This window comes from Meleagris gallopavo, chromosome 2, assembly GCF_905368555.1.
Source record: "Meleagris gallopavo chromosome 2, MGAL_WU_HG_1.1, whole genome shotgun sequence".
NCBI classification, from domain to species: domain Eukaryota; kingdom Metazoa; phylum Chordata; class Aves; order Galliformes; family Phasianidae; genus Meleagris; species Meleagris gallopavo.
This window is the reverse complement of record NC_139405.1, coordinates 11,028,682-11,055,540: the sequence shown is the minus strand read 5'-3', so window position 1 is coordinate 11,055,540 and position 26,859 is coordinate 11,028,682. Positions and strand designations below refer to the sequence as shown.

The 26,859-nt window shown below is 31.6% G+C and overlaps 1 long non-coding RNA gene and 1 pseudogene across 9 annotated transcripts in view; one reads left to right on the top strand and one right to left on the bottom strand.

Annotated features, from left to right (window-relative positions):
• LOC146544864 (uncharacterized) overlaps positions 1-24,694 on the bottom strand; it is an 88,984-nt pseudogene extending 64,290 nt beyond the window's left edge.
• Positions 1-26,859, top strand: part of LOC116216293 (uncharacterized) — a 190,084-nt gene that overhangs the window by 118,642 nt on the left and 44,583 nt on the right. The window lies entirely within an intron of this gene.

Below are 26,859 nucleotides of genomic sequence, written 5' to 3'. Positions count from 1 at the left end.
CACTCACACACACAGTAAGGTGGATAAAAGATCTCCAGAAAACATGCTTCCAGCTAGCACCAGGTTGTCAGAGTGGCATTGTGTTGTCTCCTTTCTCAGTTCTGATATCAGAAACAAGCAAAAGAATAGTCAGAAGAGAAACTGGAAAAAGATATTATCAAAGATTGGTGACTAGTGCTCTCTTTTACTCCAACTTATTTCTGTGTCATGCGGTGTAGGATCTGAAGTAGTTCTTCAACAGCTGTAATGGCATTGGAGCTTAACGAAGATCCTGGGATGCTTGATTGTAAAACTGAATGGAGAATATGTAATGAGTCTGTTTAATGCTTGTTAAGATAGTCAGTGGAGTCAGTAAAATATCTGAATAATAACTTGACAACACAGCACAGAGTGCAGAGGTGCCTTAGTGCTGTGAAAGTCAAGTAAAATTAATGATAACAAATATTAACAGCTGTAAAGGAAAATGAATGTGCTCCAACTATCCAATCCTCTCACCTGATTTTAGTTTATTAAAGAAAAGCATTCTAAATGCTCTCATGCTTTAAATGTAGGAGAGCTTTATTTTAAAGTCAGTATAAGGTAATGACTTCTGGTTTTCAAACTTAGAGCTGTCTATGGATACATCTTTCCGTAGGAAATTTGTGATACATGCTGAACCAGATTGATAGTGTAATATATGCTGTATAATTGAAAGTTCTCAGTCATAGAGTCATAGGATAGCAAGGGACTTCAGGAGGTCACCCAGTGCAGGATGAGAATACTTCATCATTCCTGATAGATTTTCCATTCTTAATGCTGTGAATGGCTATCTTTTTCTTAGAAATTGCAGAACTCAGTGACTCTGACACTTATCTGGGCAATTTTGGACATTAGTCCATTATCTCTATCATTGAAAACCCTGACATATTTTTTAATCAACCCCCTCCTGACTGTATCCTGTGTCTTTTGTCTAATCAGTGTTCGTTTCTTATCCTATACACTGTGGGCATGGATAACAAGATTATTTTCTTCCTCATTCCAGCAGATTGTTGTGTCATTGAAAGTGTTATCATGTTCCCCTTTTTGGCCTCTTTTTCTCTATCAAACCCTAAACAACCCTAATTCAAATGATTATGATAGGTCTTGAGGAAGAAGACTCATATTTCTATCTCTATCTAGTATTAGTAGATACATCAGATGGATTTCAGAGGCCAGCTTCATTATATTTGAAATGAAATTGGTATTCACTGTTCCTTCCTGCTGTGGATGAGTAATCACACTCCACGCAGTATCAGCCTGTTGCCATGACCTTCTGTGGGATTTTTTCTACAGTGATTATAAAATATTGTAAAGAAACAAAGGAATGCTGAATTGCTGTAAGAAAAAACAAGTGCATAGAGAGTTGGTGCTTTCTTGGTGAGTTCTCAAATGTGAAGAATCAAAAATGAGAAGATGAATTTGCATGGCAGGGCTATTAACTGAATAAGGATGATTAAGGTGCTCAACCAAAGGTAGAGACTTGAGGAATAAGAGTTTTTTGCAACTCAGCCAGCAACTCATTGAATCAAAGTAGTCTCCTGAGTGTCTGGCATAGGAAAAAATTACTCTTAGTCTTCTAAATGGTCTTCTAAATATCTATCTAAATATCTAAATATCCTGCATTGAAGATACTTTAAGCAGTTTCTATGTGGGTTAAGTTCTTCTTCTAAATTATAAATCAGACTTAAAGAAGGTTCTATGAGTAGCATACATGCAGTCTCTTCTGGAAGGAGCGAAGAACTGTGTTTTAAAAAAGAGGGGAAAAAGGGACGTGTAGTGAAGTTTAAAAATTGCTCTTGATTTTGTGTGTCTTAATTCCTTTTTCCATCAGTTTGGTGAAAAAGTATTCAACTCTGCAATTTACATTTTGTTTTGAGTAGATCTTATTAAAGAAAAAGGGCGTTCAGCAGCTTACATTGCTTGCAGTAGTCCCAATACTCAGTGTGGAATTTAACATTATACTAAGATTTGCTAACACAGGTGAAAAAAGCCTTGGCTTTTTACATCATGTATGTTATTGAATAAGTATTTTTGCTGATGACAGGACATTGCTCTAAGAAAACACTAAATGGATTTTCTTGAAGGGGCAATCAACCTGTAACCTGAGAAAGAGCCATTGTCCAAATACTTACAGTACACCAGGATCTGAAGACCCAAGTTCTGTATCTCACGGTCATATTGAACCATCTTGCTATGTGTATCTCTTAGTCACTGCTTCTGGTTAAATTACTATCCATATAAAGCACATGGAGCCCTGTAAGTGAAAAAAGCTAGGCATTATCAATACAATATAAACAGCAATTAGCCATAAATTTTCATACGTACTTCAGGATCCAGTTCTTATACTCCTAAGAAGAGATAAAAACAGTAGCATAAAATTATGTCTTAAGTATTTGATATGTTATGTGGTTTTGTGAGGCTGATCTTACAGAGTATTTCTTTGTCACTCTGGCAATCCTTATCAACTAGTAAAGCAGTGACAGAAAGAATCTATGAGTTTTGCTAGATGGGCACAAACATCAAATCTTAAGTAAGATTTTGAAGAGGTCTGAATCACTCTGATAAGTTATTCCTACTCCATCTTCTCATTTGATTTAAAGCAATGAATTTAAAAAACATTCCTTCATGCAGCGTATATCTATTTATCTATCTATCTGTAAAATATCAGCAGTCTCCTTACATGAAGTGACAGTAGAAACCTGCACATGTTTTTATCTCTACAGTAGTCTTTCTTGTCTCATATCTGTCTTATCTTTTCTCACCATTTGTCTGTCTCAGATGGAGTTTGTAGCATGTTAAGGGCGCTGTTCACAAGAATTAATAATCCATGGCTTAGTGCCTTTCTGTGCAACTGTGAGAAAGGTCAAATGCAACAAAGCTCAATTTCAGGCATGTACTAACTGTTCAAAGCTGACTGTGTGAATCTGCCTTCCAGTTATCTGAAGATGGACGTAATTTATATTTACTCATGTTCTCTTATAAATAGAAAAATCTATTTATAAGTGTATTGATATTTATGTATCTGAAAAAAGAAGTGAATAGAGTATGGAAGAGCATTTAATTACTTCCAATACTTAAATTGTATTAAGTATATATCAAGTGTTTAATCTGTTTGAGAAATGTCCATTGTCATGGTTTGTTCAGGCATTTTCCTCAGGCACACAAACTAATAAACATGCTCATTTTTCTTCCTTTATTCAAAATGAAATGATTTTTCAGTAAGTTTATGAAGAATTAAGAGGCTTTCCCTCTCTTTTTTGTTCTCTATGCTTAATCTGTGATATGACATTTACTACTACTTTAGTCTGACTATTTTATTACAGTTTGGCAGGAAAATTCTCTCAAACTGGACTAAAACAAGTCTTTTGACAGCAAGCATATACATAAGATTTAGAACCAATGAACAGACAACCTTTATGACTCAGTAGTTTTTCAGAAATGAAGGAAAATATAAATCCATGTTGGAAGAGATGGTAGCAACAGAGGGAATAATTCATATTTGGGTACCACTTACATTTTCCGGTAAGCTGTCAATACTGACTTCACAGTGGTGGTTTTGCCACTTCCATAATGCCCTACACATCTGCCATGTAGTTTCAGTTACACGTGTTACACAAAGCTGTTATTTCTTCACTTCATTTCTTCACTTTCACTTTCAGAAAAAAACTCTGTAAAGATGAGTTGCTGTCTTCACTGGCAAGCCCTTCATCCTATGGCCTTTCCAGGTACCATGGGATCCTTTAAGAAGAGGTTGTATGTGTATTAATGCAGGGCATCTAATTTTAACTGAGTATCACTCAGAGTATATCTCATCATTTCTGTTTCACTCAACCAGGCTGACTAAATCTTGTGTGCTGAAAGTACATTAGCAAATGTTTTGGGAGTTGTTTAATAGAATCATAGGATAGAATCATTAATGTTGGAAATAGGCCTCTAAGATCATCTACTTCCTACGATAAACTGCTACCATATTACTAGAACTGTGGAAGTGTTGGTTTTGTCCTGTGACACAAGTATAAAACAGTATTCAAATAAGTTAATTTTTTCAATATTTGTTTATAACTTTGCTTTTCCAAGATTGTGTATTTTTTATTCCGCTTTCTGTAAGCTTTCGCTCCTGTTGTGACTTCCATTAAATCCCATTTAGTGCAGAACAGTCTATTCAATGGCTTAAGGATAAAATTTGACCGTGATGAGATAGTTAGCACAATATTGTATTGCTATGCATGAACTGCAGGAAGGATTTAGATGAAGCATCAGTACAGAGGCAGTAGCATCACTTATAAGTGCTACAGATGTATCAGTACCAACTCTCTGAATGCTCTGTAGTAAACCATGAGAGGAAAATAGCAACAGGAGACATGAGAATCCTTGGAGTCCTCCCCAGTCTTAATAACTACATATTTTACCTGACTATGAATTAGACTGTCAGTCCCACGTGCTCATTGCATTAGTTCGTTTCAGAACTTCAATATAGCAGTTTTTATCTGCATCTGTACTTAATAACTAACTAACTGTACTTTAAAGCAAAATGGTGATGCCTATAATAGTGCTTCGGTATACTAAGTGAATGAATAATACATTATTTTTTCATGGTAAGTATAAAGAATTGCTGTTTTCTTTCAGATTTGGTATATTGGTTGTGCAATTATTGCATAATTAAGTTCAGTTTGTGCAACAGGTAACATTTTCACACTGCTTTTCCAAGTTGACTACACAAACACTGTGTTGTGCAACAGAATTTCACATCTAAGCAATGCTGACAGCTACTTGAGTACATTTCATGATCCAAAATGGCTTCTGCTACTTTGGATACGCAAGATGCATTTCTGAGGATGTGTACGAACTAAGACACCCAACAAGCCATTAAAGTTCCTTAATTAGTGAAATCAAAACAGTGAAGCAGTGGCATTAAAATGAATGCAGTTTCATCTCTTCCACAGAAAATTTCTATCTTTTCTTTCTTTGTTTAAATGTGCCTATACCCGTTTGTCAACTGACAAGAGGTCCCCTACCACATTTGCAATTCTAAATGGATAAGTTCTGTGACTCATTCTGTAAGAGATGTGTAAGATGACAATCTCAGGGGAATGAAAATATTCCTCTAATCAAATCGATATAGCTGATTCTCAATGCCACTCTAAAAAGAATATGGAAGAAAGTTATTTTGGTTTAAAATGATGGAACCTGTGGGGTTGGTTTGTTTGTTTTTGTTTTGTTTTGTTTTTATTACAACTTAGTAGTCCTAATTGCATGGGAATTCACAAATCTACTCTGGTTAACTCTAAAAATGCTTTTTTTGTGAGACAGGGTTTCCATTGATAAGCCAATTTAGATCCAATATATAGAAGAGCGTTGTAGTATTAAATATATTTTTCTTTACATACTTTTTTTTATTTCTATGGCTTAGTAATGCTGGCATTGTGCCTGAAAGTTATCTATCTGATGGAGTTAGAGTTAGAAATGCACAGTTTTGTGAAGCCTGTGTAAAAGATCTCAGAAACTTGTAAAATATCCCGATCTAAAGAACATTAGTGGTCATTCAGTGAGGGGGATCAGCAAAAATATGGAAGCAATAATCATCTACTTCTGTATTTCATCCATTAAATTTTCTAAGCATGCCTGGACATGTGTGCATTATTTAGAGAAACTCATGCAAGTATTTTGTTGCCATCAGGAAGATTTTGAAGTCTGTGGCAAATATTTATCTTGACTTTCACAGCAAGTCTAAATACTCTATAATATTGCTTTGTCTGCTAAATAGGGGCACCTAAAATTCAATTCTTTTCAAGTATTTCCTCAAGTACAGAATATTGCAATATTTGAGAAATATTATAATATTTTCATATTATGATAGTTTCATATTATAGAATATGTGAAAAAGATGACACAATTCTGGTGCATCTTTTCACTGTAAGAAGGCCACAGCATCCCATCTGACCACAGATGAGAAAACACTGAATTAACTCTCACAACTTGATAATTTTCAGAAGCTCTTGTGTATTCTAGAATAGTCTTCAGAAGTCAGTTTGAAAATAATTGAATCTTTGGCACTAGTTACATATTCAGTAGTAATTCTAATTTTGTACAGAGATCATCACTTCTTTTCTGGAAGAAGCTTGTCTGTCTTATTCTCTACATTTGTGTTCAGAACCATTTAGTGTGTGTCTGCATGTCATCTTAACACATTAACTCGTCTACATATACAGGAACTTTTCAGCCATGGTGTGGAAATAAGTGTATCGTAATTAAAAGTATGTTACATTTGACAAATATCAATTTTCTTACTTTAAAATGTACTATATTCTCTGCAAAATGCACAATGGCTTGAAATATTTCCAAGAAAATGTATCATAAGAAGGAATTAAAGGGCACGTATCTGTTTGTTTTGGGTAAACCTAATGTTAAAAGTAAAGTAGAAGTAAAATGCAAACAAATTATAGGGTTCAAATAGATTTTTTTTTTCCCCGCTAGAACATATGACATTAGTAAGATGATAAAGAGGACTTGAAGTCTTGGGTGTACTTTTCCTAGCTCCACTCTGCTACCTGCATAGCACACTTACAGTGGTCTATCAAGTGATGATTAACCATGATTCAAAATGATGATTCACAGCTACCATCCACAACAGGGAATGAATCATGGCATTCAGCGATATGCTACTGAAATTCACCTGCTGCAGAAAATAAGTTGACAGAGAAGTGCTGTGGGCAGGAGCAACTGGAAGTTCACAGAAACTTCTTTTGAATTTATCAGTGTTTTTAAATATCTGTTGCCTTAGTGGGGTTGTCCAAAGTATTATAGGAATAAGGGAAAACACCTTTATGTTTTGTTTAATTGGAATTTATACTGACTCTAGAACTTTGAATATGTTATTAAACAAATTTGTAAAAGGTGTCCTTTATTCTCATGTCAAAGTAATTTACTGAAGCAAAATAAGTAAACTAGATAGGAGCACATGAAACCTTCCTCAAATTGTTCCATTGCAATCTACAGCTGGACAGGTATAATTTAAAAAGTGAATGTATGTTCCAATATACATTCTTAGAGAAGCAGGATTAATTAACCTGATTTTTGTGTTTTCTTTTGTACGTGAGCACTTGCTGATCATCTCACTTGGATGAAAGTCAGTAGGCAGTGTCGAGATTAGACATTAACATTTTACAGCCAAGAATAAATGAATTAAGAATAAATGAGTTAAGAGACTTTTAGAAGAGTTTATATGTTAGTACTACTTCACACTGCAAATTAATTTGGAATTATATATAATTTCAGCTCTTCATGCACAAGTTCAATCAGTATTCACTGGAGTAGGCACAGAATAGCATACTGAGAGGAAAGAATATTGCACAAGAAGAGAGTAAACAAGCTTGGCTTGTTTGATTTGCAAAACACAGATGGAGGGAAAGATATGATTCTACATTATAAGTACATCGAGGGAAATACCAGGGTAGAAGAAGAGCTGATCAGGATTGTGTTTGCATACTAGAAAATATGAAAAAAAACCATATGCCTATAAATGTATTTAGGATGAAAATTACAACATATTGTTGGAAAGCAAGGTGCTACAATTCTTAGCAAGTGGTAATGGAAGTAAATTTAAAAACATGACATTGAATTTAAACAAAATAATAATAAAATTACTATAAGAGTGGTCAAACATAGCTTGCCTGCAGAGGTTGTAGAGTCTCCATCTATGGAGATATTCAGAGGCCACCTGGATACAGCCATGAGTGACCTGCTGTTATTCCATTCTTTGTTGCCTTGACCTATATGGTCTATAGAGATCCCTTCTATTTGCAACAATCTAGTAACTTTCCAGTGCCAACTGCAACAGGAGAATGCTGATTGATGTATAAAATTAATAGTGCTGGGGATGGAAGTCCACCTTTGTTACTTAAAATCACATGTTATTAAGACTGGTGGGAGGTAACATTCAGTTTCAGTGTGGGATGAGGGAGGAAAGAGAAAAGAAATGAAGAAATAGAAATAAAATAAATGATGAAAAGAAATACATTTACTCTCAGATCAGGACGGAGTTATGTGTATATTCATCATAGTAATTCAAGTATATTCAGAAACTGTCACAGTCTGTTTATCCTTATAATGCTCTTCATTTTTTTCAGTAGGCTGCAGTAACATAAAATAAAGGAAGAAAATCTTTTTGGAAGGACTGTAAAGTTCTTTGTTAAATATAGTTTTGTACAACTACAGTTTGTTAACAACAAACCTCCATTGCTTTATGTTAAGAGTCAGATCAGTGAAATCTCAGGTCTTGTTCTAACTTCTCAGAGGTAGAACTGTAGGCATTAAAACAAATAAAAATATATCATTAAAATATCTTAGTCAAGGAGTAGGCCTGTCTTACAGGTTTTGTCCATTCCCATATTCTTTTCAGCCTACGTTCATTCAGAAGTAAAGCCATTTTGTAACTTCGGCCATTTGATAATTTTTGAGCATAACCATGCAATCATATTTACTGCTCATTTTCCTTGCTCAGTTTTCTAGGTCAGCAGCCTTGATTAGTATATGTTAGAAGACCATGAAATAAAAAATCACAGATACATAGAAATTATTACTATTACAATTCAGGCTGTTTGTGGTGCAACTTTTTGTTCCTCTATAAACAAGAATACTTGCTGTGTGTTGACTTTTTCCATCTAATCAAGAAGGATTGGACCAAGCCAATACAAGGCCAGTTAACTTTGTTGTTTCACTTTTCCTCTAGGCTTGTTGAGTTTGTTGAGCTCCCTTCATCTTTGCCTTTTTTAGATTTTGTCAGCATTCACTCGGATCAGCAAATCCCATGCAGGCTAAACTGGAGACATCTTTTGACATATAGTTGTTTACTCTGTGTATCATATATTTTGCATCTTGGCATGGATAAGCTGGAAACATTGTGCCAAAATCAATGAGCAAATACAAAAGGGGATCTAATGCAGTCTGAAGCATACAGCATTTTATACCTGCTCTGATCACAGAAGTAATGGAGGTTAGCCAGAATTCAATTAACAGGAGAATATGTCAAGGACAGTATGATCAGTTATGGTTATCAAGAGCCAACATAGGAAAAATGGGGGGATTTAAGAACAAAGCATACTTTTTAAGCACATTTTTCAACTTCATCTCCTGTTTTCTAGAATTCTCAAAAAATACTGACTCAAATAATGAGGTACATCTGCTACAGAAATGCTAATTACTGTCCACCTAGATACTACGTAAGATTTATTTAAATGCCTTTGATCCTACCTCATTGATCATTTTTAACCAACACTAAACATTTGATTTCTTTTTGTGCTCACACTTCCCATGTCTGTGTCATAGTTTAATGGGTTTTTAATTCTACTTCTATTTTTCCTGCAATAACAGCTTTCTAACTGGTAAAACTTAAGGAAAGAAATCTTAAAAGTATTGTCTGCTCAATAAATTGTAGAAATTTAAACTGATCAGATGTCATTTTCTAGAATTTAAAACTCTTGCCTTTACCATGGAGTTGTTGAGATGTCTACTACATTTCTGAAGCAAGTATTAGGGTGGGAAGAGGGAATGATAATGAGTGAAAGGAAAAATTAAACAACTAGGTTTGCTTTAAGCACTAATACTTGTAAGAGTTTTCTCTATGACTAAACTTTGATACTTCAGAGATATTAGAAGGCCTCATGGATAGGATAGTGAAAATAAAAAAAATAAAAATAAGAAGAGTTAACAACTATTCAGCAATAGGTACTATGATCTTTGAATAGGCCTTCAGTCTGAAAACAAGCTTTTATTGTACAGTGCAATATAGTAATTAGTGTTTTTCAAATGCCTGCTATTCTAGGGCTCTGTGAAATCTTCATTTTCCAAGTTGATACTGTTGGAGGCAGGACATCTTGAACAGGTATAGGTGTTCAGTACAGTGCAGCTTCTTGAAGGAATCAGTAAGAAGCTACCATCTACCACTTGTTATTTTCTGATGTTCAGATCTTGTTGCATCTGTGCAACACCTATGTATAGCTAATATATTGTATCAGCCTGGAATCCGTTTACTGGGGCCCCTTTGCTTCTTTGACTCCTTGGTCATCTTCATAAAGGTTCAAACTACTGAGCTTATGAGATGGTAAATCAGAGGACAAATTATCATTATATTTCTAGAGGAACCCTTACCTCTGATTTATTTTTACAGTAAAAGAATATACATATTGTTATTGTAGTTAATGGATGCTGCATGACGAGCAATAGCAAGAATGAATTACTTGTTTAAAGATTGATTTACTTCTACGGTTTAGTTAATATTTTAAAATCAAATGCAATTACCCCTTTCATGGTTTTCCTTGTTAATTCTATGCTAATTTATAAGTAAACAGTATATTTCATACTGGATCATTTGTAGGAATTTCCTGATGCAGCTTCTTGACATTGAGTTCAGTTTTCACATTGTCTCAATAGAATCAAAACTAGCCACAGAGTTCTTGGACCACTGTTTTTTCCTCACTGCAGTATCTGTCATGTTGCCTGCTGTGATTCACACTTGTTTCCTGTCCAGAAAACAGAACTGTGCATCTTGCATTACTTTTTCACGTCAGGATGTATGTCAAGTACCAATTTTGCTGTATTTTGGTGATATCTGAAGTTGTGAGAAAACCTGCTGTTTCAGCTTGAAGACATTCTGTTACCTTTGTTTCCCATGGTTTGGTAGCCTTTACTAAATAGGGGGGCTGATTCACTGCTGGTAGTGAAAAGTAAATTACAAGTGCGTCATGGCCAGGAAGAACATTCTCCATATTTTTATTAGTAAGAAAAAACTAGAAAATGTTGCTGTGCACAAACTACGGAGACACTGAAGTTCTCTCTTCAGCATCTTTGTCTCCTTTGTCCATTTTCTTGTTGCAACCTTCTTCATAAGGCGTTATGAGTTTCTGCCTCTGATCAGTCTCATCATGTGTATTAAAGCCTCCTAGATTATTAAACACTATCAAAATAAACAATGCACAGTGAGGTCTGAATCTAGATCTGGGCTAAAATAAGTGCATAAAAATATAATTGGAAATGTTGGTAGTCAGGTTAACCACTTCCAGAAAGGAAATCCAAACAACCCTTGATATAACTGTGTATGGAAATGAAGGCTTGCAGGAAAATTTGGAAAGAGCAATCCCAACATTTAACGTTATAAACAGATGATTAAGTACTACATAGTAAGCTAATAGTATACCTTGTAACAAGTGTTCTAATATAAACTCTGATCATTTCAAAATATGCTGCAGGAAGAATTAGAATGGAATGAAAGGTCACAGCAATTAGCTGCTAGGATCGAAGCATTTCTTTGCTGCTGTTCCTCTACTTTTGCTGAAGTTCGTCTTCATAAAGAATAAAATTAGATTGTTCTGAGAAAATTTAGGAATAATTCTGCACATTATCCCTTTTGCTGAGAGTTTTTTCAGAGTCACACCCAATTGCAGCTGCAAGCTTTGTTTATTTCCCAGCTATAAACCTTGAAGTGGGCAAAGCCTCTGTCCACATTACCCATTCCTATCAAGTTGAAGAAGCCCTTAGAATCAAACTCTTCTGTAGCCTACCACTTCCCTTTGAAAGTTCTGTGCAGCCAAGCCTTAGAGCCTTTGTCTGTCTACATCCCCTAACACTAGCCATACTTCTTGCCTTGTGCTGAGTCTTAACCTAAGCCCCTCAACTCTACACAAAATTAAGTTCTCAGGGGAGAGCACTTTTGGCCTGCTTGGGTCGGCTTACGAAGGGGCTGCCAAATGGGGGGTAGGCTGGAGAAAGAGGTGTCCCCTTATGACTTCTTCATGCAGAGCAGGCCTGCGGTATTTGGTTTTAGACTCACCCCTTGCCTCTTGTTAGGTTTATAATTAGTTCCAGGAAAGAGACAAAATCTAGGGCTTCATTTGGAGAGAGGCTGAAGGCAAATTGGTTTTGTTTGAAAGCCCCTTTGTGACCACACCCTACCTGAAACTCTAGGTTCCGTCACTCCTTGTCACTTAGCCCAATTTCAAACAGTCCAAATAAAAGAGTTTTAAGGGGCAAGGAATCTAATGTCTTATTTTAAGTGTTTGAATTTTTCTGTTAATGAGAGCTGTGTGGAGAGTGTTTGACTTGACTTTTGTCATCTGTTGGCTCTCGTGTTTGTCTTGCATTCATGAAACTGGTGCTCCTATAAAGCTTATATTTTTGTTGCCTTAAGTCATAACAACAGTTCTGCTCATGCTAGCTGACCTTCACTGAGCTGTACATCATACTAAGTTACTTAGCAGGATCACATTAGTGATAAGTCACCATCTGTTCAGTTTTACAGCCTGTGAAAAAAATTAAGTAGCACCTCTAATAATTTTGTTTTACATTATGTATTTACCGTCTAGTCTTTTCATTTCATTGTGTGATTTCTGAATTACACAAGGTGTCATTATAATTGCCTTTTTTAAAGGAAAGAAAGCTACTTAAAAGATTCAATTCTCTGCTCTGAAACTTTATTCAAAGTACAAATGCTTTTTGTACTTAGTCATTAACCTATATATGCATAAGCAGACACTTATGTGGTGACACAAAATCTGTTATAATTTGTCACTCCTGTTGGTGTGCTGGAACTTTGCCGTAATATTTAATATATTTGATAATATTTTATTATCATAAATAAGTATATAATTTTTATCAAGAATAAGAGTATTAATGGAATTACTGTTGTCTTAAATCTATATCCATTATTTTACAACAAGATTCTTCAAAAAATTTAATTTGATCTTTTATGATGTTAAGATTATAAAAAGAATATTTAATATAAGATAGAGTTTTTTTAGTAAGATTAATTTTTTTTAATATTAGTTAGCAGTATATCTTGATAACATATATTGACATCAGTATGTAATCTAATAGATTAATTAATATTTATCATAAAAATTTAGAGACTAGGTATTAAATTAAACGTTAGATTCTCAATTAAGTTCTAAATGTAAGATATTAATAAGTTAAAGATTATAAATATTTTCTAATATTAAAGTACTTGATCTAATAAGATATTTAAATAAATTTTTTTCTATTATTAATTAAAGTTATATTATAATATTATCATGATCAAACTTTCGTTTTTTAATATTAGAATTTAATAAAATTTAATATTGATCTTAATTTATGTTAAAAGAATAATATTATATGAATAATTGTATTTTATTTAATGGGACTTTAAATATTTTTTTTTTAAATCTTTTGATTTATATAGATTTTTTTGTTAATATTTCAGATGTTATGTTGTATTTTTGGTTTAAATGATATTATTTTATATGATAATTAAGAGCTTATCATCTATATTGTTATTTTTAATTTTGTTGTATAATTTGTTGAGCAATCTGAATCAAAGTTCTTCAAAAACTTTCTTCATTAATTTGATTATAAAATAAGTTATTCATTAATGTGAATGTTTCTGTATAATTTATTAATATAATGTGTAATAATAACTTTAATAATTGTTATATACTGATTAGTTATATATAATAATCTGATTTATTAAAATTAAATAGTAAATTGTTATTTGATAATATTTAATGATAAAATTGTAATTTGTATAATATAAATAGTACTTTTTTTAAAGTGTATATATAGAGCTAAGTTGTGATAGAGTTTTATTTAAATTTAAATTAAATTTTTAAGGTTTTGTTTTATAGTGTATATTATATATAATTTATGTTTATATAAATGTTATAAGATTTTCTTATTTTAAAATTTATGTAACTAAAAATTTCATCGCTTATTGAGAAAGTCTCTTTTCGACTAATAATATAATAGTTACACTCAATTTTTAAAGATGCGCTGCTAACTAAAAAATGTTGCATCAATCTACTGTACTGTTTTATAGAATAGATCTACTTAAATTACATATTACATTTAAATAAGATTTATATATTAATATAATAAGTAATTTATAGATTTATTATAATATATTTAAATGTTACTAATAATTAATGATTCATTATATTTATTTTATGTTGTATAACTGCTTATTTAACTGATTTCTGTATTTTATCAAATAAGCAATTATGAGACATATAATAAATAATAAATATCATTCCTAATCTTCCGAATAAAAAGAATGCTCTTTGAGAATAAGATACAGTTCATGATTATTCAAATCAAGAATTAAATCATACGAATATAGTCATGATAATTTATTTATGCGAAGAATTATATTAAATAATACAAGTGCTTGAAATTGAGTAATATAAAGTTAAAAGAACTTAATAAATTAAACAATTCAATTAAATGGATAATGGTGCAGATCAAATTTGACGTTTTAGGTCAAGCTGTAGTGATAAGCTCTTCATATGTAGTTTGATTTTTCCATATAGTATGAAACATGTAGCATTAATCAAAGAATACAAGAAGTGTAATGTTATGTATTTTTATTTATTTTAGCAATATGATCTACTTATCACAATCTGATTATTAATAGATGTAAATACACTTAACAAATCATAAGTATAATAAAGTATCAAGAATGAATAGTTGTTACGACAGTTAAGACCAGAAAATTAGAGTAAATCATTCTTAATCTAAGTGTAATTATATTATTCATTCTTTTGCTGAATATGTAATAAAATATGATTTATGATGATTATTGATGATATTTTATAAGAATCTTTATGCTTAAATTTAAATGAAATTATTTCTACATTTTTTATTATTTTATATTTTTAATTATCAGATTATTAATTTAATAAAGATTTCATAAAATTCTTAAAGTAATATTGAACAACTTCATTAAATTTTTAATGATTATAAGTTTACATGTCGTAAAACATATTGAATAGTTACTTAAATAAATTGTGATACGTTTTGATTGTGTATTTATAGAAATTTAGAATGATAAATAAATTCCAATTCCAATATACACTAATACTTCCTATGATTCCAACAAACCACATCCAAATAAATTAAAAAGAATACATTTTATTTCAAATGTCATTCAATGAACAGTAGAAATCCAATGCACAAATTTGATTAGATCACTAAAACTATCGAAGAATATTACTTAAACAATTTAATTACTATACGTTGGAACAAGGTAAACACAAGGATCTGGTCGAAATTGCTTTATAAAACATAGCCATCATAATCTCAAAAATAAAGAATTTACAATAAAAAATTACTAGTACTGAATTTACATAACGTACATTTTTCTGTATGTTTAATTCTAACAATAAGTTTTAACTGACTCCTCTATTCTACGCAGAGAGTCAGAATACTAATCATTTAACTATTAAATAAACTATAGATTTTAAAAAGTAATTATGACATAAAAATTTTAATGTCCTACATTTTAATTGTACATAATTTAATTTGTAATAGACCGAGACCTGAATTTCAAGAGATAAACTAAATATGTTTAAGCTAAAAATGTCTGTAGTGTATGATAAAGATTTTTTCAATAATTTTTGTTTTCATAAATTTCAAATGATTCCTCTAGATGGTTTTAAATAAACTCTTTGATTCAATGAATGCTTCTAGAGACTATTTTGTGTAACAGATTGAGTGTTAATTTGAAGAATTCTGATCTGCTTGTGAAAATTTGATTTCATAGAAAACCTAAAATTTCTTTATAAATTTTCTTAAATTTAAAACACAATTTTCAGTCTATTTATTAAGATAATATTTAATCTTCATTGTCTAACATATTGTGAATACAATGTACAGATGTATACAATTAACATTTCAAAGAATATCACAAAAACAATTAAGTTATTATAATAAGATTCTAAGCAATAATAAAAAAAAGATTCAAGTAGAAAGCTCAATATGCTTGCAAGATAGAAAATTATTTGACAAAGAACTTTAAAACAAGTATTTAAACAAATCTATATCTAAAAACACATACAAAGAAATACATCAATTTATAAATCATGAATAGTTAAGAAAATGAAAAATGATAGTTATTCAATGAGGATTTTATTAAAAAGAAAAGCAATTCAAGAAAAAAGCGCAAATTATGAATGTAGTATATTTAATAAAAAAATAACTATATTATAAAATTTTCTTAAGTTAAATATTTGACCAATTTTATAACAACTAACTATAAATCGATGAATGTATTGATTATAAAATTTTGATATTTTTTATTAGTAAGAAAATTTTTTTATTTTTTATCCTTTTTTTTATTCACAATAATAATTCATTATATAAATTGTGACTGCTAAATATTTATATCTACTATTATTTGAATGATTCTCAATCATAATTAATATTTCTTAAATTTCAGATTTATTAGTTGAAGTATTTATATTTCATTCTTCTAAAGCTATGACTTGTAATTTGTATAATTTTGTTCTTATTTGAAGACTTATTATAATGAAGTTTCAGAATTAAAATCATAATTTATTTTATATATATATAAATTATTTTAGTTACTGAAAATTGTTATATGAGAAATATATCAGTGACCCTTTATTTATGTGCTGAATATTCATGAATAATAAATATTATTTGAGTATTTCTTCACTTGACATTATATAATTTTAATTTTAGATGTATAATTCTATTCTAATGAATATCTTCAACATACAGTACAAGCTTATAAATATTGTATAACATAAACAAAATTAAATATAGTTTTTGTTGATACTTCTTAAAATGAAAAATTTTAAGATTGATAAATTTATCATATAAATATTTCTAAATTAGATATTAACAACAAAAAAATATTACAAAATTATTTATACTTTTAACTTTGGTGATGTTTTATTAAATAATATATTGTATTCTTTTATACAATCATTCTAATAATTATAAATTATTATAATTTTATAAATATTATTATGCCATTTTAAATAACTGATATAACTTATAATTTTTGATTTTTGAAATTTTATATTATATTATTTAAATCATTTTGTTCTTCTAATACTTTGTATTCTATCATAAATATTTCATATAATTCTATAATTTACAATCTTTATAATCTATTAATCATGCAATCAATTAAATTAAATTTTTACTTAATATAATAAAAATTACATATTTTTTTCAAATATTAATAACTATTTTTATTCTATCATCACTCTACTATAATATTACATAAGATAATTCCAAGAATATCGAAAATCTGAATATTCAGATGAAAAGACAACTTTTTGATTATATATATCTGCTAGGTATAATTATAAATTGAAATTAAGTTAATTAATTTAATTATCTTAAATTGAATATAATAGAAAATAATTTTATTCTATATTAATATAAATTGAAGATTACTTTTGTATATAGTGTTTCATTATAAATTGTATACATTCAAATTTAAATATTAAATTATTATAATGAAATAATATTTTTATACTTCTGAGAATAATAGAGTAATTAGAAGATAATTGCTATAAAAAATATTATAATACAAGAAAAAATATAAGTAAAATAAGAAATATATAAATAATAATGTAAAAGTATAAGAGAATTAAAATAAAAAAAAATTAATAAAATAATATGTAAACTCATTAAATATAGAGTGCTATAAATTATATATTAATCTTTAAACTTATTATCAGAAAATAAGTAATTTAATATTATCATGATATTCAGTGGTGGTGGGAAAAAGAAATATAAAAATTGAGAAACAAGAGAGTGTAAATATAGAAGATATATTATTTATAAGATATTTAATGAAATAAATTTACATTTAAAATTTTAAATTTTAAATACTTTAAAATTAACTTTATTAATAGAAACATGTATTTATATGTTAGTTTATCTTCTAGTCTTAATTTTCCATTATTTAAACTACATTATGCTTCTCTTTTATCTATATTACTAATAATAGTATATTAATATTAACTTTTCTTAATAGTTGTTTTTTTAAATCCTACATACTTTTCTTTTAGTTTATAGCCTTCTTTTTTTCTTGATGTCCACAAATTTCATTGTACTAGATTACTTGCATGGATTGAAAAATGAAAAAGATAATTACAAATTACTAGATAGGAGAATCAACAGAATAGAATAAAGTTAGCATGAAAGGAAAACAAATAAATTTTATCATTTCATTAAAATTAATATAACTAATCATTTATCGTTTTAATCCTTATATATTACTAAATTTTTTTCTTCCATGATTATGGTTAACATTTTCAATTTTTAAAATATAAGTTCATATAAATTAATAGTATTAATTAATTCTAAGTTTAATAATTAATTGTGAATAATGTAAATAACATTAAAATAGTATAAAATAAAGTTAATATAAGTGAAATAAAAAAAATAGAATTAAAATATAGATAAAATTAAAATTTTGCTTAATTTTGACTTAGCAGTTATTATCATTAGTTAATCTAGTTATAAGTAGAAGTCATAATTATCGTTCATTGTATTACTAATTAGGCTTCGCCTTATCTTGATTTAGATACTTATATAGAATATATTTTAGACCTATTATTTCCCAGCTATAAACCTTGAAGTGGGCAAAGCCTCTGTCCACATTACCCATTCCTATCAAGTTGAAGAAGCCCTTAGAATCAAACTCTTCTGTAGCCTACCACTTCCCTTTGAAAGTTCTGTGCAGCCAAGCCTTAGAGCCTTTGTCTGTCTACATCCCCTAACACTAGCCATACTTCTTGCCTTGTGCTGAGTCTTAACCTAAGCCCCTCAACTCTACACAAAATTAAGTTCTCAGGGGAGAGCACTTTTGGCCTGCTTGGGTCGGCTTACGAAGGGGCTGCCAAATGGGGGGTAGGCTGGAGAAAGAGGTGTCCCCTTATGACTTCTTCATGCAGAGCAGGCCTGCGGTATTTGGTTTTAGACTCACCCCTTGCCTCTTGTTAGGTTTATAATTAGTTCCAGGAAAGAGACAAAATCTAGGGCTTCATTTGGAGAGAGGCTGAAGGCAAATTGGTTTTGTTTGAAAGCCCCTTTGTGACCACACCCTACCTGAAACTCTAGGTTCCGTCACTCCTTGTCACTTAGCCCAATTTCAAACAGTCCAAATAAAAGAGTTTTAAGGGGCAAGGAATCTAATGTCTTATTTTAAGTGTTTGAATTTTTCTGTTAATGAGAGCTGTGTGGAGAGTGTTTGACTTGACTTTTGTCATCTGTTGGCTCTCGTGTTTGTCTTGCATTCATGAAACTGGTGCTCCTATAAAGCTTATATTTTTGTTGCCTTAAGTCATAACAACAGTTCTGCTCATGCTAGCTGACCTTCACTGAGCTGTACATCATACTAAGTTACTTAGCAGGATCACATTAGTGATAAGTCACCATCTGTTCAGTTTTACAGCCTGTGAAAAAAATTAAGTAGCACCTCTAATAATTTTGTTTTACATTATGTATTTACCGTCTAGTCTTTTCATTTCATTGTGTGATTTCTGAATTACACAAGGTGTCATTATAATTGCCTTTTTTAAAGGAAAGAAAGCTACTTAAAAGATTCAATTCTCTGCTCTGAAACTTTATTCAAAGTACAAATGCTTTTTGTACTTAGTCATTAACCTATATATGCATAAGCAGACACTTATGTGGTGACACAAAATCTGTTATAATTTGTCACTCCTGTTGGTGTGCTGGAACTTTGCCGTATCTCTCGCATTTCCCTTTAATTAATATATATTTTCACTTTAATACAGTTCCTACCTTTTTATCAAAGCTTTCCCATGTAAACCTGAGAGTTCTAATGTTTTCTCTCACCTTTTAACAAGTCCAATTTCAGTGCATGTAGGAAATATTAACTAATGATAATTTTTGAATTAATTTATAGGAGTGTATTCCTGTAAATGATAAATTAAATAGGAATTTCTTTGTGGACCAGTTATAAGTCATGTGTAGGCACTGGAGATGTTAAATTGTTATTCATCTTTAGTTGACTTCTATGTCTATATGCTTATTTTGCAAAAAAAATTCAGGATTTTTAATAGTTCCTTTTTTCTGAATAAATTACTTAAAAATCTGTTTTATGTCATAACCAGAAATAGCATTAAAAGATAGAATGAGTTTGATTTGGGGATTGAAAAATGGTTGGCCGTAAGTCACATGTAACTTGTCCTGAGATAAAGAACGTCCTAGAATAATTTTCTGTTTTATTCATTTTTAATCATCTCCATTCCCTTTAGCAGACACTAATAGTGAAGAAAGAAATGCCAGAATCTCATGCAGAAAAGAGTTCTTGCTTTATTTCTACATGAAATGCACACAGAAAATGCTGAAAATCTTTGTAGAAAGTCATTTATGTTCTTTCCACCCTTTCTTAATCAAAGGTGTGAAAATGAAGTAGCTTTCAAAGGAGGGGTTGCTTGTTTGCCTTTTTCTTTTACAAATCAAAGAACATACGAAGCCTGAAATTCATACGTCTTTAGAAAAAGGACCAAAGCAGATGACAGGTATCAATTTAGCATAAAACTTAAAGGAGTGAGTATTAACTCTGCACTTTATGTGAAAATAGAACTTCAATTGAAAACCAAGTTCTTTTCTTACAGGGATGCTGAAGCTTCTTGTATAAAGCTACTTTAACTATTCCATTTAGTACCAGTGGAGGCAGCAGTGTTAAATTTAGGTTACATTACCAATCTTAACACTACAGTGACAGGAATGAAGAAATTCAGATTCATTTTGAGTGATCCAGGTATGACAGGACTAATGAAGCGAGGAGTGATACTCAGGATTGTAGGATGACCAATGTCTAGACAGACTGGCTTAAGAACTCAGAAATTCTGCTTTTCTGCCACATATCTATCAACTCATTTTTTACAGGACTTCTGGTTTGCATCACACAGACATTTCCTACTGCTGGAGAAGCTGACAAACAGAGCTTTAAATTTTGTTCCTGCTGGAAAATTCTCTGTTACTACAATAAGTCATAATTAAGTCAAAACAGCATTCTCACTTTCTCCAGAAAGAAACCAAAATGCCAACTTCCATGATCACTGTTCTGGTGAACAACATCTTTAATCTGCTCCAGAGTGGTCCCTTACTTCTCTAGACCTGACCTGAAATGTAGATACAAACTGTAGGAGGAGTTCAGCACTCTGAAGTTTTATGAAATAACGACATTAACAATTGAGCCTGTGTTTTTATTTCGGTGACATAACTAAGACTGTGAATTAAATTCTTAGATATGGTAGCAAGGATAAAGCTGCCAGTATGATTTCAGATTTATCTCCATATATGAAATAAGTATGACAAGTGTCAGTGTTTGTCTTTAAGTGGGAGATGTTCAGAGAAGAAGTAAGAACTACCTGATCTAAGTTCCAAATGGTGTCTTTTCATAAGATGAGTAAGATCTGTGACCTGTAATTTTTTTACAGGTAAACTTTAAGAACGTACGAGGTTCTTATGTATCTCATGACCATTTAAGCATCGCAGAAAAGAACTGGAAAAGATGCAAACATTAGACAATCAGGTTATAAATAAACTGCAGATATTTTGTAATGGGGGTTACCAACATCTAGAACAGCATATCTAGTGATGTGATAGATTGTCAATTACCTCTAGTCTTGAAACTGTGTAGGTCCCTATTTGCTTAAAATTGATTTTTTCAAAAAATCAGTGGTCTGTTATTTTTACAGATATATTATCTTTACATCAAGTCAGGTTGTGAACTGCTTACAATGGGAAACAGCGTATTACTACTCAGATATGCATGTCTTTTGCTTATAAAAATAATACATCTGATTCTAAAGAGAATCATGCTAAACTGTTTGCCAAATCCCTGCATGGGATAATGTCTTCTTATAAGACGTGAAATTTAAAATTCATTGGGTAGTTTTGGTTTTGTCACACAGGAAGAAGTACCTGCTTTTAAATTGTCAAGTATGCATTGTGCTGTGTGGTTATGAATGCTGAAGAGGATTCCTTCTTGTAGAATGCAGTTATTCATTTTAGCATTATTATTTGTGCTTATCTTCAGTAGACTTTTCAGTTTGGTTGTAAATTCAGTCATAAGAATTTGAAGACCTTATAGGTCTTTTCCAACTTAAGAGATTGTATGATTCTAAACTCTCAGTGCTGTAGTTGAGCTTTACCTTGTGGATTATGTTCCTGACTGTTTCCATTCTACTTTGTTCTCTTACCTTTTACCAACACTCTTTTTCGCTTTGCTGTTTCACTGTTCTGATAACAAAACTTTCAATCTTATTTGAGATGGTAATTTTTCAGCATTCTGTTTTACTGATACTCCAGTTACACTGAATTTCAGCTAAAAAAAGATATTTTCCTCTTTTCCATTATCTAATCATAGTCTCATTTTCTTACTCTGTTTGTTGTTGTTGTTGTTGTTATGTGAAATGGGATGTGTGGAAGAGGCTTATTCTGCTTTTTGAAAATCACTGATAAAATCCAATCAGGAAAGTGGAGACTTTATGGTCATGAAGCTAAATCTGTTTCCTTCCCTGCTCTTTCTTCCAAACAGAGACCTCCGGTCTGTCTATTGAGTCCTATTTCAAAATTGTTTGACATGCTGTATTTGGATTTTCTTGCAAAGTATTCTGACATAGATTTTAAAATCTAATAAAATACATAGACGTTGTCTGTGCACATTACACATCATTAGACATCAAGTGTGACAGAGCCATTTCTAAGAGACTTAAATTCAAGAGGCATCTAGTTTTTGCTTTTTTGGCCATCTAAGAGATTTTCACTTTATCCTGATTGTTCATCTCCTGATGAACAACTGTTTGGATTGGTAGGTAGATTTGAATTTTAAAGGTGTTAGGAGGAGGATTCACATATGGAAATTGTTCCATAAATCAGCTCTAAGCATCCAGTTACAGACCAGTGACTTACTGACTTAGCAGTTTTATCTAAATTGCTGATTCGTCAGAGCTTTAAGGGTAATTTCCTTAAATCAAGGTTACCTTAGTAATGGAAACTTGATTAACTGCTACAGTTCTCTGAATTTCTAAATTCTATTAATACTAATAGAAGCTCTTGAATACTAAAGTCTTGACAAATATCGACTTTGTATATGAAAGATAATTTATGCTATTGCAATGTGACTGTTGCATCAAAGATGCATTGTTTCCTCTGTGTTACTGTACCATTTTGTGTAATTGTTTCTGACTGGCCTAGCAATGTGTATGACAAATGAAACATAATACAATCAAATACCCAGGAATATGTTGTGCATTGCTTGCAGAAATATGGCGTATAAATACAAAATAAGAAAGAACTGAAGCTGACTTTGATTGGAATTTATGGAAATAATGTAGATCTGCTCGTTGTCTTATTTAAACAACATGGAAAAGCAATTTATAAGTAAATAAAATGTTGTTTTTACTTGTCTAAAATTACAAACTAGAGCTTCATGGTTCTGAAGTTCAGATGAAATTGTGCAGTGTTCTCTCTGTGCTTCTTACATGTAATCTCTTCACAGAGGCCTTGATGTCTAAAGACTAAATCAGATCTGTCACTTTTCTCTTTTTGTTGTTGTTGACACACTGAAAGCATCCTTAAACTGTGTTTTAGTACTTCAGTGATACTTAAAGAAGAAATAGTTAAGCAGGCAAATGCTTTATAAATATTCAGTATTAATATTTGACTTCTCTGTCTTAAATTGCTGTTTGCCATCGTTTCTGTCATATGTGACATTAGCTTTGAGCAAAAAAGTTGCCTTCAGCATTAGATTCAAAAATGTCGATTACAATTTCCTGGTTTAAAAAAGAAGTTTCACAGCTTTCTATCTTTAGTTGTTTCTTAGGCTGTTAACTTTTCAGCTGAACATAATAAGTGATGCTTACAGCTTTCATAGCTGTTCACCATTTTACTTGTTTGAAAGACAGAAATGGGTTGGGATTTCAATTGCAGCTGATCAGGAAACAGTATATCTTCAGAAGAGTGTGTACACAAGTGATGATACGTGCACATGTGGTCTTCACTCACACACACAAATAACTTTTGGGGTAAATTCACAGAATTGTGTATGTTTACACATGAAAAACAGGAGGCTAATGGACTTCAGATGCTTAGTCACACATACCAGCCTCACTGAGCATGCATTTGAATCTTGTGGCATGTCAGTATTATTTAAAACATAGCCCTGAGCAATACTGTGATCATTTGATTCTCAGAATAAGTTTAATGAACCTGAAAGACATTTGGTACCATGCAGGTTGTTTAAGGTACTAGTAACATGTATTTCAGTCGTAACGCTCTTCTGCCTTTCTACTTACCCTGTGAGCATGGGTCAGTAGTAGGTAGGGAGCTGCCTTAGTGCTGTGAGAGCCTTGCTTTGACAGAGAGCGTCTGCTCTAGTGTCCTGAGGGTTGCTTGAAATTGCTCTTCTTACAAAAGAGATTAAGGAAAACATACCTGTTTTAGTAAGGGTTTTAGTGTTGCCACATGAGTGATAAGGTTTGGTATTATCAGTATCAAGAATGTATGCTATAAAAACATTACAAATACTATCTAGTTATTACAAATATTATCTAATAGTACCAATGCAGTGTTTTCATACTACATGTAATGAAGCTGTCTCTCTTTCTTCGATTTATTGTGGAGAATGAATATATTGAAAATAGCTAAACTGCAGTTAACACTATAAAGTGTATTTTCACCTCGTTAGACATTTTTTAAATAATTGGAAGTGGAAAAAGAGTCCTGAAATCAATGCCTTCTCTCATCTGAGACGTAAAAAAATAATGAGTGAATTCAAAAATACAGCTTCTTAGGCCTTACTTCCAGTAGACTTTTCTTCTTCATTGTTCCTAGTTACGTGTGACCCCATCGACCAGATAGAGAACCTCTGAAGAAGAAAATATGCATTTGTTTCTTTCCTGAGAACAAAGTGCCATACAGACTCCTAACGTTGGATTATGATGATCTGTTGGGATTTTACAATGTATTTGATATGTATGTGCATTGCTTATAAATCAGGAAAATGTATACATTAATTTCAGCAAACTATACATTTGTACTGCAGCAAAAATAGTATTTACATAAGAAGTGCAGAAATGCAACTTGTAGATAATAATTATTTTTAAACTAACAGCCAGAATTTAATAGAACGTAAGAGACAGTTATTTAAACAAAATTAAGAACATTGCTTCCAAATTTAAAATAGAAGCTAGAAATTAGGTTTTTTTTACTAAAACATTGTTTGAAAGCCTAAGATTGAAGTAACAATAAATCCTAATTTGGATCTCTTCTTCTTCAAGATTTTTCACACAAGAATTGTTTGTTTTTGTTTTGTTGTTGTTTGTTTGTTTTGCTTGTGAGACAGGCAGACCCATCTACAGGCCAGTATAACTGTGGTTGAAAAACTGCATCTTTCTTGTTGCCAATGTGGGTCAGAGGTCTTGGGTGTATATAGATGTGATGTGCAGAATGGTGGAATGTAAATTTATAGCATAGGTACTACTCTAAGCCCTAGGATGAATATTCATAATATCCACTGAAGTAAAAATAGCTTGGCCCATTTCCACTCAGAGCTCCTTACCACAGAACTCTCATTCACACAGTGGACTACTGTGTTGTCTCTCCCCTGCTTGGGAGGAGGCAAAATTGAGCATATGATTTACTGCAAAAGTGATGAAGGCATTGGAGTGCTGAGGGACTGATCCTTCATGACAGAAGCACTCACAAGGCAAAGGCAGGGAACAGCCTGTGAGTCCTAAACAACAGTCCATCTAAACACTTTGAGATGCTTTATTTATGAAGAGTAGTAGTCTTGCATGACAGTTTAAATATTTACTAATCCATTACTTCAAATGCCAGAACATTTGGACAACTTGCTGTGCCTCACATTCCCCAGTGAACAATAAAGTTACAGAAAAAGGTTGGAAACTCTTAAGTAGAAAAATGTGTTTGGGGCCTTAGATATCTTAAAGCTCAGTGTAAGCCAGTCAGCCTTTCAGAAGCTAAAAATGACCACCGTGACAGCTAAAAATGTGTAAACAATTTAAATGCATAATCTAAGTAAAACATAAATGGTGGCACAATGTTTCTGGAGACCAAACAGTGGATGTGAGCACAGTGAGGTGGTGGGTGGTGCCTTTCAACGGTGGTGACAGTGACACGAAAGACAATTTACATTCTGGGTAACCATGCAGGTTTTTACAAGCGTGGCATGTAGGCTCGTTTGTTACAGTGAAATGCACGGCTAATGGTGATGCCTGTAGCTGAGAATTTGCTCTACTAAATAGTGTTATGGTGGTCTTTGTATCTATTGTTACTTCCATGGAAATATACAGGGGGCGTTACTTCTGGAGCAACTGATGTTAAGTAATGTAAATGAATTAATGTAGAAGATTCCTAATTCAGAGTAGGAAACTGTTCACTCAGTAACAGTTCCAGAAGTGGATATTATATAGTGTAGGTTTTTTCATTTGTTTGTTTACTTGCTTGTTTGCTTGTTTGCTTTGGAATTCTTTTTCTCTAAGGCAAAGTTTGAGTGGACTTGCTTCTGTATCTTTTTCAAGTGTACTTATCAAGAACACCTTTGATCTTTAATATATATCAGAGTTATTAAGACAAGTGGTTTTGCATACTAAAAGCTGAGATCACTATCCACCGACCTTATAAACAGAGGCAGAACATCTCCTCCAGTAAAGGGATTTTCACTTAGGCTGAATTGGATCTCAAGAGCTCTTGTAACTCCGTCAAAGCATAGACAGGATTATGACAATGATTTGTTTGCTTACAAACTATTGGCACTCAAAGGGAGGTTTTTAAGAACGGTATCCAGCTATAAATAACTTGTTAGGATCGTGTAAGTTCAAGATCATTATTACCAGTATTTGCATTTATAAAGTGAATTCAGTCTATTCCATTTCCTGAGATGGGTGAGTTAAAAACTGGTAGTTTTGCACTGGATACTATAGTAGAACATTTGCAAGACTTCATTATTTCAGCTTGAAAGTGATACTGTGCAGATGTAAAACTTAAGTGCAG